Source organism: Jaculus jaculus, chromosome 10, assembly GCF_020740685.1.
Source record: "Jaculus jaculus isolate mJacJac1 chromosome 10, mJacJac1.mat.Y.cur, whole genome shotgun sequence".
Lineage (NCBI taxonomy): Eukaryota > Metazoa > Chordata > Mammalia > Rodentia > Dipodidae > Jaculus > Jaculus jaculus.
In genome coordinates, this window is record NC_059111.1 from 42,177,049 (window position 1) to 42,190,158 (window position 13,110).

At 45.2% G+C, this 13,110-nt stretch overlaps 1 pseudogene; it reads right to left on the minus strand.

The window, feature by feature from the left end:
* LOC101604948 overlaps positions 1–11,769 on the minus strand; it is a 33,353-nt pseudogene extending 21,584 nt beyond the window's left edge.
* Between the last annotated feature and the right edge of the window lie 1,341 nt (positions 11,770–13,110).

A 13,110-nucleotide genomic window follows, 5' to 3' on the forward strand; every position in this document is an offset into this window, starting at 1 on the left:
TCCAGGTGGAGGTCCAACCATTTGGCCTGTCTTTAGGATGTAGAATTTTATGGTAACAATGCTTTTTGGGTCTAGTTTTGTGTCCCTTCCCCTCCCTTCTTTACCCTCTCCTCCCTCCCCAACCTCCTTATTGTCCAGTCCTCGAGATGCTTGGTAGGTATGTTGGCAACTTGGGTAGATTCAGGTTAGGAGCTGTAGATGAATGAGACTATGCAGTGATTATCTTTCTGTGACTGGGTGAGTTCACTGAGAATAAACTGTTCCAGGTTCAACCATTTTTCTTCAAATTTCATTGTGTCATTTTTCCTTACTGCTGTGTAGAATTCCATTGTGTAGATATACCACATTTTAGTTACCCATTTGTCTAATGATGGACATCTGTGTTAATTCCAGCTCTTAGCTGTTACAAATTGAGCAGCTATAAACATGGTTGAGTAAATCTCTCTGAGATGAACTGTAGAGATTTTAAGTGACATGCCCAGTAAGGAAATAACTGGGTCTGTTGGTAACTCTATAGTCAGTTTCTTTAGGAGTCTCCACATTGCTTTCCAAAGTGGTTGTACCATCTTACATTCCCACCAACAATGGATGAGTGTTCCTATTTCTCCACATCCTTGCCAGCATTTGTTTGCATTTGATTTTTTGATCTTTGCTACATTACTGCGGTAAGGTAGAATCTCATACTAGTTTTAATTTTCATTTCCCTGATGAACATTTCCTTAGGTGTGTGTTTGCCATTTGTATTTCTTCCTCTGAACTGCCTGTCCAGTTCCTTGCCCCATTTTGTGAGTGGTTGTTTGACTTTTTATTGTTTAGGGTTTTGAGTTCTTTGTAGATTCTAGAAATTTGGCCTCTGTTAGTTGGATATTCAGCAAATATTTTTTCCCATTCTTTGGGTAATCTATTGGCTCTGCTTTATGTTTGTATTTGAAGAAACTTTTCAGTTTCATAAGGTCCCATTGGTTGAGTGATTGTTTAACATTCTGTGCTACTGGGGTTTTGTTCAGGAAGTCTTTTCCCATTCCTAAGTCATGGAATGTTCCTCCTAACTTTTTCTCCAGTACTAGCCGAGTTTCTGGTGTTATATTGTGGCCTTTGACCCAGTTTGACTTGATTGTTGTACATGGCGAGATGTGTGGATCAAGTTTCAATTTCCTGCATATGGTTATCCAGTTTGTCCAGCACCATTTGTTGAAGATACTTTCTTTTTTCCAACCTATATTGTTAGGGCATTTGTTGAATATCAAGTAGCTGTAGTTACTTGACCCAAAATCTGGGTCCTCAATTCTATTCCATTGGTCTGTACTCCTGTTTTGATGCCAGTACTGTGCTATTTTCATTACTGTGGTTTTATAATATAGCTTTAGATTGGGTATGGTGATGCCGCAAGAGGTGTTTCTTTTGCTGAGGATATGCTTGGATATCTGAGGCCTTATGCTTTTCTCTATGAATTTTGAGATCAATTTTCCTATCTCTGTGAAGAACAATGTTGGGATTTTGATGGGAATTGCATTAAATCTGTAGATTGCCTTTGGAAGGATTGCCATTTTCACAATGTTAATTCTATCTGTCCAGGAGCATGAGAGGTCTTTCCATTTTCTTAAGTCCTCCTCAACTTCTTTTCTTCTCTCTCTTTTTTTTTTTTTTTGAGTGTTTTTATGTTTTCATTGTATAGATATTTCACTTCCTTGGTTAATATTATTCCAAGGTTTTTGTTGTTGTTGTTCTTGAACACTGGATTAATGTCACTTATTTCTTTCTCTGCATCTTTGTCATTTGTATATAGAAATGTTACTGATTTTTGTGCATTGCTTTTGTATCCTGTTACTTTGCTGAAGGCGTTTATCACCTTTAAGAGTTTGGAATGGGGTCTCTTGGATCTCTTATAGATAGAATCATGCGTTGGGCCTTGAGAGGCCCAGACATGAGGCCTAGTGGAACTTCCTGAGCCTAGCTAAAGTTTGGCAACCTGTCTCTGGCCAGCTAGGACTCAGCAGGGTGCCAAATTGCCTCTGGCCTGCTACTTCTGCAAAAAGGTTAGAGTTCCCGCACGCTTAGAACCAATCATTTCAAAAGTCAAAATATGCTATTGGCCCTTACACCTCATCTTTTCCTGAGGTCCCCACGTTCATTCTCCACATTATATGGGCAACTGCCTGTGACAATAAGCAAGTTCCTGCTTTGACAAGACTCCCAACTCAGTGTGGTTTTTCTCCGGTGATTAGGAGAGGTTCTGAGTCATCGACACTCATCTTCCTCCTCAACCCCTTGGGAGGAACCAGTGGGGGCCTGGTCCTTCTTCAGCACTACCTGCTGGGAGAGCCCTGCATTTGGCACCCAACATGGGGCTACAGGAACCCAGCAGACTAGTGCCCCTGAGAGGCATTCATTGAGAAGGTCAATCGGTGTGTGGGCGAGTGTACCCTCATAAGTTATGAGGCAGTCTTCATATTTAATGTGCTAAAATTTGCTTCTATAACAACATCTCTTCATTCTCTTTCTCTTTTCTTTCACTTTTGGTTCTCTGGCAAGCTGCATTTGCGGCTTTTGTACAGCATGTTTACCTATCTTTTGGATCCTTGTGTTTGTGTTGTACTCGTGTGTATGTGGGTTGCTATTGCCCTAATTTTATGGACATTTCTCTCTCAACTTTATAATATGGGACAGTCTACCTCATTCAATCCTGCCTTAGAATCTCTCAGGGCACTCCTAAAGAGTAGAGGGCTTGATTTGGCTGATAATCAGGATTGACAGACCTGGGATTGCCTTCTTAAGCTGGTGCCATGGCTGCCAGAAGGAAATCTCTTTGATTGGGACACTTGGGATAGGGTAGAGGCCCTTGTTTGTTGGGCACATGTGGAGAAGGGTCAAATACCCCCCTTAGGTGTCCTCCCTATGATCTCAGCCCTCAAGGACTGCTTCCCTCCAAAGCCAACCAAACATAAACAAAAGACAGAGGAAAAAGATAATATACATCCTGATCCGGCTACTCCTCCTGGAGATACAGCTTTAAAAACCCTAGAAAAGGGTACATCTTTATACTCCTCACTCGATCTCTTTGAGAGTGCTCCCTGGCCTTCCGGGGGACCTCTTCCACTTCCTCCATCAACTAACCCTTTCTGGACCTCTTTGGCCCCTCCTTCATATTTGGCTGCCAAGCCACCAGAAAATAAAGCTACTTTTTTATTCCCCATCAATCTAAATCCTAGGGACAATCTCCCTGCTGCCTGATATCTGTGGGAAGCTCAGGACCTTAAGGAGCTTAGAAAGGCAGTCTCAGAGGATGGACCTAACTCTCCTTGGGCTGAGACCCTGTTACAGGGACTTGCCCATCAACCTTGTACAACCCAAGATTGGAAAAATCTAGTAAGGGCTGTCTTGTCGGGTCCCCTATACATTAACTGGTGTGCCTTTTTTAAAGATGAGTGCCATACACAGGCAGAACAAAACCAAAGACAACATCCTCCAGTGCCAATAATTTTTGGGATGCTCTCCAGTACCTCTGATCAATATGCTACAGGCACTCAACAGGTAGCTATACCTGACCCATATAGGGACCAGGTCAGTACACTGGGCTTGGAAGCATGGAAAAGGCTTGATGAGGGACCCTCTGAACCCCCCCCCTTATGGGTATTAATCAAAAACCATCTGACGACTTGGCTACATTTATAGATAAGGTGGAAAAAAGTTTCCAAAGAAAATTTACCTCAGAGGCATTACGGGACCAGTTTACTAAAATGTTGGTCTGGGAAGGGATGATGGCCAATCGCCACCTCACCTGTGTGGGTCTCAAGGACAACTCCATGAGTAGATGGATTATAGCCACCAAGGACGTTGGCACTATCTCCCATCAGGCTAGGGCCATGGCTGCCACCCTTCAGGAAAATAAACAGAGAGATTTGGCCACTACGATCTGCACATTACAGTTAAATCCTAAAAAGTCAACATGTTTCGGGTGCAGGGACAAGGGCCACTTTAGAAAAGAGTGCCCCAACAAGACAAAGCCTCCCCTGCCCTTTGGGGGGATGACCAACGCCCCTTGCACCAGCTGCCCTAAATGCAAGAAGGGGTTTCATTGGGCTAGGGAGTGTCGGTCAAAGTTTGACATACAGGGAAAGCCTTTAAACTCCTCCTGGGGTTCCCCCAGCCCTGTTAAATAAGGGGGAAGAGACCATCAAAGCCCATTGGACTGTCCCTCTGGTCCCTGGCCTTAGACCCAAAGTTATTTTAAAGATTGGTAATAAAAGACTCAAACTTCTTATTGACACTGGAGCAGACCAAATGGTCCTGAGAAAGGAGGAAGTGCTCCCCTCCTGGCAGCTTCTGCCCAGCTCTCCCCTACTGGGAGTTGTCAGGCAGTCCACTTCCTGGGAGACTGCCACGTGGCTCCCTTGGACTGACCCAGGTGGGGACAGGGGAGAAATCCGCCCTCTAATGGTGACTGGGCTCATTGCTAACTTACTGGGGCAAGACATCCTTAGAGATGCCGAGGCTTTCATCACTACTGACCATAAGGCCTTTTATAATGATTTGTTAAGATAAAAAATAATATCAACAACAGTTTGAGTAAGGAAGGAAATGTCATCCCAATTATAGAGATGACCCTTACTTTGAGCAACTCAGACAAAAGTATTCCAATGAACACCCCCAATTCTAAGGGCCACTGCCCAGCCCCTGCCCCCCCTCCCCCTGTTTAAAATCCAGTGGAGACCAGGGGATCCTATATGGGTTGAGCAGTGGCCTCTTCCTTCTTCTAAGTTACACCAACTCCACATACTTATTGATCAACAGTTGGAGGCTGGACATATCCATCCCTCCACTAGTCCCTGGAACTCTCCTGTCTTTGTCATAAAAAAGCCTAATGGGTCCTGGAGATTTTTACATGATTTAAGGTAGATCAATGAATGCATGATCCCCTTTGGAACCCCCCAGAGGGGACTCCCATGGATCCCAGCTATACCCAATATATACCATATTACTATCATTGACATTAAAGATTGCTTCTTCTCTATCCCTCTCCATCCAGGAGGCATGGAAAAATTTTCATTTTCTGAACCTGCTGTTAATGGCCCAGATAAGAGATTTGAATGGACTAGTCTTACCTCAGGGCATGGCTAATAGCCCACCCATTTGTCAATATTACCTGTAATCCATTTTCTCTTCTCTTCTCAATCTCCCCAATACCATGTTTTATATTTACATGGATGATATTATTCTTGGGTGCCTAGATTCCTCCACACTCCAGGACCTTACCCACCAATGTCTAACTATCCTTCATACTCACAGCTTTAAAGTAGCTCCTGAGAAAGATAGGATAAGCAGACTCTCAAGTCTCAATGACAAAAACAAAAGAGGGAATCCTTACCCCCACATGACCCACTAAAAAAGGCATTATTTACCCTAAATATTTTAAATTTTTCTAAAGAAGATAAACAATTATCCCTTTTCCAAAATCATTGGTCCTCATCTGTTACCTATAGTTCTATCTGGGTAAGATGGAGGGACTCATTGACTGTGGCCTGGAGAGGGTTTGGATGTGTGTCTTCCCTCAAGATGAGAAAAGACCCATTTGGGTACCAGCGAGAGGCCTAAAATATTTGTCCCAAGAAGGGGACACTGACAATCACTTCTCCAGGGAGTGTCCCACCCCTGAGGACTGTTCCTAAAATGATCTTCACCCTGGTAAACCAAACAATTCCCTCCCTTGAGGAGGATTGCTGGCTTTGCCTCCAATCTGGGCCTCCCCAGCTGCTTGCAGTACACTTGCCCATAGGACCTTCCCCATCCCCATCCTGTTTTATCCAATATTCCTCTGGAACTTGCATTTGGGCCCCGCCTTCCCCTACTAATTCCAGTATAGATGTGGGGTACATTCGTCCTTCCTCTGTACTTTTATCTTTTTAAAAAAAAATTTATTAGTTTTCTTTTCAGCAAATACAGGCAGTTTGGTACCATTGTTTAGGCTCATCCATGACCTACCCACTCCCAATGGCCCCTCTTTATTGATGTAAATGGGTTGTGCATTGTGGAGTTAGCCCACAGTTATTGGTATGATAAATGTCTCTGCATATCATGACCCAACATGTGACTCTGACATTCCTTCTGCCCCCTCTTCTGCAAAATTTCCCTGAGCCATGTTGGGTTCATTTTTGGTCTGCTTCAGTGCTGAGGTGTTGGGGGCCTCTGAGGCTCTGGCTCTTTGGTTTGGTAGGAGTTGATTTTTCTCTGTGTTGGTCTCCTTCCCCTTTGTGCTGGTATCTGGTAAAGGGAAACAGCACCCTTGCTTGTTTCGCCAATTTTCCTTAGTTTCAGTTGGGCCCCTTTTGAGGTATGATGGGGCAGCTCTCTCCTTAGGATCTGCATCTATCTGAAAAAGAGAAGCAGATTCTCCAATGGAGAATAAGTTAGCACCCAGAAAATGGAGATAACACTTACTTTTTTATTAGAGAGTTTAATAGGTGTAGGCCCTCTTGTACCCCATGATTGATGGTAGCTTGATATTGGAGAGTGGGATTATGTTTGGATATGGTTCTGACTTGTTTACCAGCTCCAGCTATGAGTCTCATATGACTGAGGGGATCAGTTAGCCAAATCAAGAGCAGTTGGTTCCCCACCATGGCTGTGTGCTACTATTGCACTTGTGTGGGCATCACACCAGGTTATTTGTTGCTAAGTAGGTTAGACCATGAGTTGCTTGGATAGATATTGGTTATTTCCCCCAGTCGCCCATGTAGCACCTTCTGGCACTAGACACGCTGACTGTCTGGGGACTGACTCTCTCCTGGCTTCCAGCCATGCCGTTCCATTTTACATGTCAGTTGCGTATGGAGTCTTCAGCAATAGGGTCTTACCACTGGCCTTTGGTGGGTCATCAAGTACTCTGACAGAAGTCTGTCATTCTTTTAGGAAACCTTGTAGGTTTCTCTGATCAAAAGCTCATTGTGGATGATAGCCCCAAGTTGGTAGTGGGGGTTACAGGTCAGTGCCAACTAAGAAAATGAGGAAAAAAATAACTAATATACAAGTGTTAGAGAGGATAGAGATAGAGGGGAGAATGGGAGAGAGAGGGAGGGAAGATGTAGAAGATTTAGGTTAGATTTGATCCTACCCACTCCAGTGTCTTGTGGTTCAGGTGTTTCCTGTAAGGGTCTAGTGAAGGTTCAGCCATTTGGTCTGCCTTTTAGGAAGTAGAATTTTATGGTACCATTGCTGTATAGGTCCTGATTAGTGTTTCCCACCCATTCTATGCCCTCCCCTCCCTCCCCATCCATCCTAGTGTCTAGTCAAGGAGATGCTTGCTGTGTATATAAAGTATCTTGGGTAGATTCAGGTTAGGTGTTGTAGATGAGTGAGACTATGTGTCGATTTTTTTTCTGTGATTGTGTAAGTTCACCGAGAATGATCTGTTCCAGGTTCAACCATTTTTTCCTCAAATTTCTTTGTGTCATTTTTTCTTACTGCTGTATAGAATTCCATTGTATAGATATCCCACATCTTAGTTATCCATTCTTCTAGTGATGGACATCTGGGTTGATTCTAGCTTTTAGCTATTACGAATTGAGCCACTACAAACATGGTTGAGCAAATCTCTCTGGCCTGTGGTTTGAAGGTTTTAGGGTAGATGCCCAGTAAGGGTATAACTGGGTCTGTTGGTATCTCTATAGTCAGCTTTTTCAGTAGTCTCCATATTGCTTTCCAAAGTGGTTGTACCATCCTACATTCCCACCAACAGTGAATGAGTGTTCCTGCTTCTCCACATCCTCACCAGCATTTATTTTCATTTGATATTTTGATGTTTGCTATCCTTATGGGGGTAAGGTGGTGGGGCGAGCCCCCTGTCCTGCAGGAGAAGAACGACCACCAGACGAAGATCCTTCTTGATCACACTTTATTGGAGAGCCTCTTGGTTAACAGGAAAGCTGATGGCGAGGGGCGAGGGGCACAGGAGTGTAGCTGCTTTTATAGGGCAGAATACTACGGGGCACCTGCTGATTGGCTGCCATAGGCTCACCCGCCCACAGGAGCCACGGGATAGGCTCGGGACAAGGTGCGTCAAGCGCATGCGCAACCTCAAGCGAGGTTGGCTCCAAGGTGCTGCCTAAATAAGGAATTGTTTACCTCAAGACTGGCAGGAAGCCAGCGCCATCTTGTAATGGCGTCTGCATTAGCTCCCTACAGTTCCCCCTTTTTTATTAACTTATGGCATAGCTCAGGAAAAATAGCCACCTTCCCAATCAGGTCCGCACCTCATGATGTGTTGACCGATCAAGGGAAGAAGTTCAACCTCCCCTTCCTCAGTGCAATGGGACAGATCCCCTGAGAGTGCAAAGGCGGCGGTCAAGTGAAAGCTACCAGATCCCTGCCCATCCTCGTGCAATGGGTACTCTGAGACCCTGAGGGTGCAAGGGCCAGGGGAGTTATTTGCCTTTTAAAGCTGACAGCCAAATTTGGGGGGAGGAACCACTTTCCAAGGCAGCGAACACTTGAGAAATGACCATCTTGTCTCTCTTGGTCTGGGTTCGCAGGCGGCAAATCAACCAGAGGCAAAGCACGCATCCTCCCAGGCAGCACACCAGGAACATTCCCACTCCTACCCATTCCTTAAAATAAGAGAACACTCTTTAGATGGGAATTTAGGGCTCTCTGAGTCTCCAGGGCCACGGTAGTGGAGGAGGCCAAACTATTCAAAGTTTCAGCAGTCTGTACCAAAGTGGCCATGGCCACACTGGCTGCTGTGGCAGCAGCTGCTATTGCGGCCACAGCCGCTATCACTGCTGCCGTGATACCAAAATCTCTTTTTTGTCTGAATAGCGATAGCGTGCTGGGGGCCTCTACAGGCACGGGGACCCACCGGGGCACCCTAAGGACCATAGCATTCTTGAATACCTTGGTATTCCAGCATTGAGACAAGTAACAGGAAGCATTGGTACAAATACTGAAAGAGAAGTTACTAAGAACGAACAGAAACGGTGGATGAACACACGCCAGCGCAGGGGCAAAGGAAGTATTCCTCCCACAGCCATGTCCAATGTCATTAACACCCCCAGATGTACTGAGGCGCTTCCAAAACGCCCCTTCATCTTGTGTCTCTTCCTCTTCCACTTGATTCTCTGTATGGAGGGTCCCGGACACATTATTGCAAGCTACAAGTCCTCCTTGTAACAGTACAAAGTGTGTAAAGTCTGTGCAGCTTCCATTTGTCCCACATAAAATCCACTTTGAAAATGGAGTTGTAAAGAAGCGAGGGAAGACCGTGGCAGAATGGAGCACTGGCATAGGTTTGGGAAAGGTTGACAGAATACCCCAACATGGCTCTCCTTTAATGGATTCCAGGCACAGGAGGAAGATTATCCACAAGACCTTTATCATCTCCGCCCTGATGGACCTTACTGTCTTCTGGACCCTCCTCCGGAGATCGCTTGACTGTCCTCACCAGCCGGGCTGGAACCCAATGAGGGGAATCCTGTTCCTGTGGAAAAACACAAACAGCTCCCCTGGATCTTATTACAACAAGATCCAGTCCTTCCCATTTATTATCTAAGACATCCTTCCACATCACCATCTTACTAGATGACTGGACCCTATGTTGACTGTGCCTGTCAGCTGCAGATTTATCATTGTTGTCTAAAATTTAAAAATTAAGGGTAAAAAGGGCTAAGGAAACTCTCTCCTTGGGGGTCACATTTTCTGCTATCCCCCTTTTTTGTTTAAATAAGAGAGCTTTCAAACTTTTATTTGCTCTTTCTACTATACCTTGACCTTGTGGGTTGTAAGGAAGGCCAGTGGTATGAGCGACCTGCATTTGTGCGCAGAAGGCTCGGAAACCAGTAGATGTGCATGCTGGGCCATTATCAGTTTTTAAATGGCGTGGCTTTCCCCAAGCAGCCCAGGCCTCCAAACAATGAGTCTTGACATGAGACACCTTTTCACCTGCCAATGGAGAGGCAAAAATAACGCCTGAACAAGTGTCCACTGAGACATGTAGGTATTTTAATCTTCCAAACTCTGGAAGATGTGTCACATCCATTTGCCAAAGGTCTCCAGGACGTAAGCCCCGGGGGTTAACGCCCACATGTGGGGAGGGCAAAAAGGTGACACAAGACCGACAAGATTTTACAATGTCTCGTGCTTCATTTCTGGAAATAGAAAATTTCTTTCTCAAGGTGTTTGCAGGAACATGATATAGTCTATGGAATTCAGTAGCTGAAGCTTTTGTATCTTCCAGAGAAATCATGGCGAGCCTAGTGGCCTGGTCCACGAGGTCATTAGCCTGTGATAAGGGGCCAGGCAGTAGTGAATGTGCCCGAATATGAGTTACATAGAAAGGGCAAGTTCGCTGCAAAATTAAAGACTGAAGTTGTAAAAGAATATTAGACACTAGACTAGTAGAGCGAACCGAAGTGGCAATCTCTAGGCCAGCAACCGCATTAGCTACATATAGGGAATCCGTGAACAAGTTAAAAGAAGTAGAGAATGTCTGAAAGACCTCCAAAACAATTAGGCATTCAACAATTTGAGGGGAATTGGGTCTAAACAGTCTTACTATAGGCTCCGAGCCCTGTACCAAGTAGGCCCCACAACCAGACTTTGAACCATCAGTAAAGATGGCAGGGGCTGATGTAATAGGCTCCTGAACAGTGATTTTAGGAAAGTAAACCAGATTATTTTCAACAAAGGACAAAATAGGGCTCTAGCCTGTGTCTGAGCATTATCTGTAACCAAAGATTTCCACTCAAGGAACTGGCCTTTTGAAAGACAAGCCTTTGCCAACTCTGTCCAATCTGTAGGAGTCAAAGGAGCTGTAATGATCCTGCGCAACAGCGCAACGGAATAATCTGGACCTGGTCCAAAATCCTTGACAGCCTGAACCAAATCCTTTAGTTGTTTATAGGGAACTGGTTCATGTCTCCTTTGTTGAGTTACTGGGTCCTCAAAAACGGGAAAAGCGGAGGCCAGCCGCGACCAGGTTTTTGTTTTAATGAAGCGGCATGTGTCCCCAGGGGAGTTATAGGGTGGGGGTGCGGAAGGCTCTATCGACTGTAAAGGACCACACCCTTGGCCTTTAGGCCCCTTTGTCAGCAGAGTGCGCCTAGGCGGGGACCTATATCGCTCCCTTTTATAACAGGCGGTGGCCTCCTTTAGTCTTTCCTCTTCCCCTTTAAATAATTTTTCTTCTTCCTCCTCTGCAGAATCGGAGCTAGCCTCCTCATCTGTGTCAAGTACATTTAAATGTGCAAGCTCCTCAATGGGAGGATAGAGCCTGTCAAAGGCTCCTTTGCCCCCCTCAAGGGGCAGGCGATCATAAGTTTCACCTATTTCTTTGAGCTCATCTTGTAAACTTTTATCTTTGTCTTGTCCTTGTTTTTCCTTTTTTATTTCTCCCTTTCTTCTAGGCCTAGTCTGTGAATCCCCATTTGGATCTGACTCAGAAAGGCTATCCTGATGCCTTGCCAAAGCCTCCCGTCCCTTTCTAATAATGTCTATGTGGTTCCCCTTACTCAAGCAGGAGTGAATAAGCCACCAGAACAGCAATGTACCCTTACCAATTCTGTCCTCTTGTTTTGCCGCTTCCAGGTCTCTACCTAGCTTCTCCCAAGTAGGGAGAGAGAAGTCCCCCGACACCGCAAACCATGGTGCAATCTCGTCCAAATCTTTAACAATCTTTTTTATTGTTGCGGAGGAGACATTAATGTCCCTTTGCTTAAGCAGTTCTTTTATTGGCTGGACGAAGTCAACGGGCGCAACGTCCGCACCCTGAGAGTTGCCCATGTTGCGCTCACAGCAAACAACAAGGACAATAAACCACACAGGAATGAGAATAACAAGGATCAGGTAGGGGTCTAAGTGGAGAAGCATTATGACTGGGGATGACTTACCGACATCTTCCTCTCCGTGTGTCAAGTTCTGGATCCTCTTTGGCCCCTCGCCCGGTGACCACAAAGCACCCGGCGTCCTGGGATTTCGGCACCACTTTGGGGCGAGCCCCCTGTCCTGCAGGAGAAGAACGACCACCAGATGAAGATCCTTCTTGATCACACTTTACTGGAGAGCCTCTTGGTTAACAGGAAAGCTGATGGCGAGGGGCGAGGGGCGCAGGAGTGTAGCTGCTTTTATAGGGCAGAATACTATGGGGCACCTGCTGATTGGCTGCCATAGGCTCACCCACCCACAGGAGCCACGGGATAGGCTCGGGACAAGGTGCATCAAGCGCATGCGCAACCTCAAGCGAGGTTGGCGCCAAGGCACTGCCTAAATAAGGAATTCTTTACCTCAAGACTGGCAGGAAGCCAGCGCCATCTTGTAATGGCGTCTGCATTAGCTCCCTACAAGGTGTAATCTCATAGTTGTTTTAATTTGCATTTCTCTGATGATTAGGATGATGAACATTTTCTTAAGTGTGTGTTTGCCATTTGTATTTCTTCCTCTGTGAACTGCCTGTTCATGTCTTTGCCCCATTTTATGAGTGGGGTGTTTGTCTTCTTATTGTTTAGATTTTAAGTTCTTTGTAGATTCTAGAGATTAGGATAACCCACAAATATTTTCTCCCATTCTGTGGGTAATCTATTGGCTTTGCTTATTATATGCTTGTCTGTAAAGAAACTCTTCAGCTTCATATGATCCCATTGGTTGAGACCAGAAACTCGAATACTACTGGAAGAAAATTTAGCAAGTACTTTCCATGATATAGGAATGGAGAAAGACTTCCTGAACAAAACCCCAGTGGCTCACGACCTTCTGTACTTTTAAAACTACTGAGCCCAGTGCTCAACGCTGCCCTACTTCTGGAATGGTTTATGTTTGTGGAGGCGGGATGGCCTATGACTTTCTGCCCACCAATTGGATGGGCCTTTGTGCCCCAGCCACCTTAATCCCAGATGTAGATATCATTCTTGGAAGCTAGAAAAAAATGGAGGGGACTAGACCTACTAATGGCTGAAAAGGGAGGCATATGCTTGTTTTTATAGGAAAAATGCTGCTTTTATGCCAATAGATTGGGAATTGTACAGGACAAAATTAAGAGGACTTGGAGAGGAGGCAGCGGGACCTCCAGGACATCCTGCTGTGCATGGGCTTACATGACTTCTTACCCTACATTCTCCCTCTACTTGG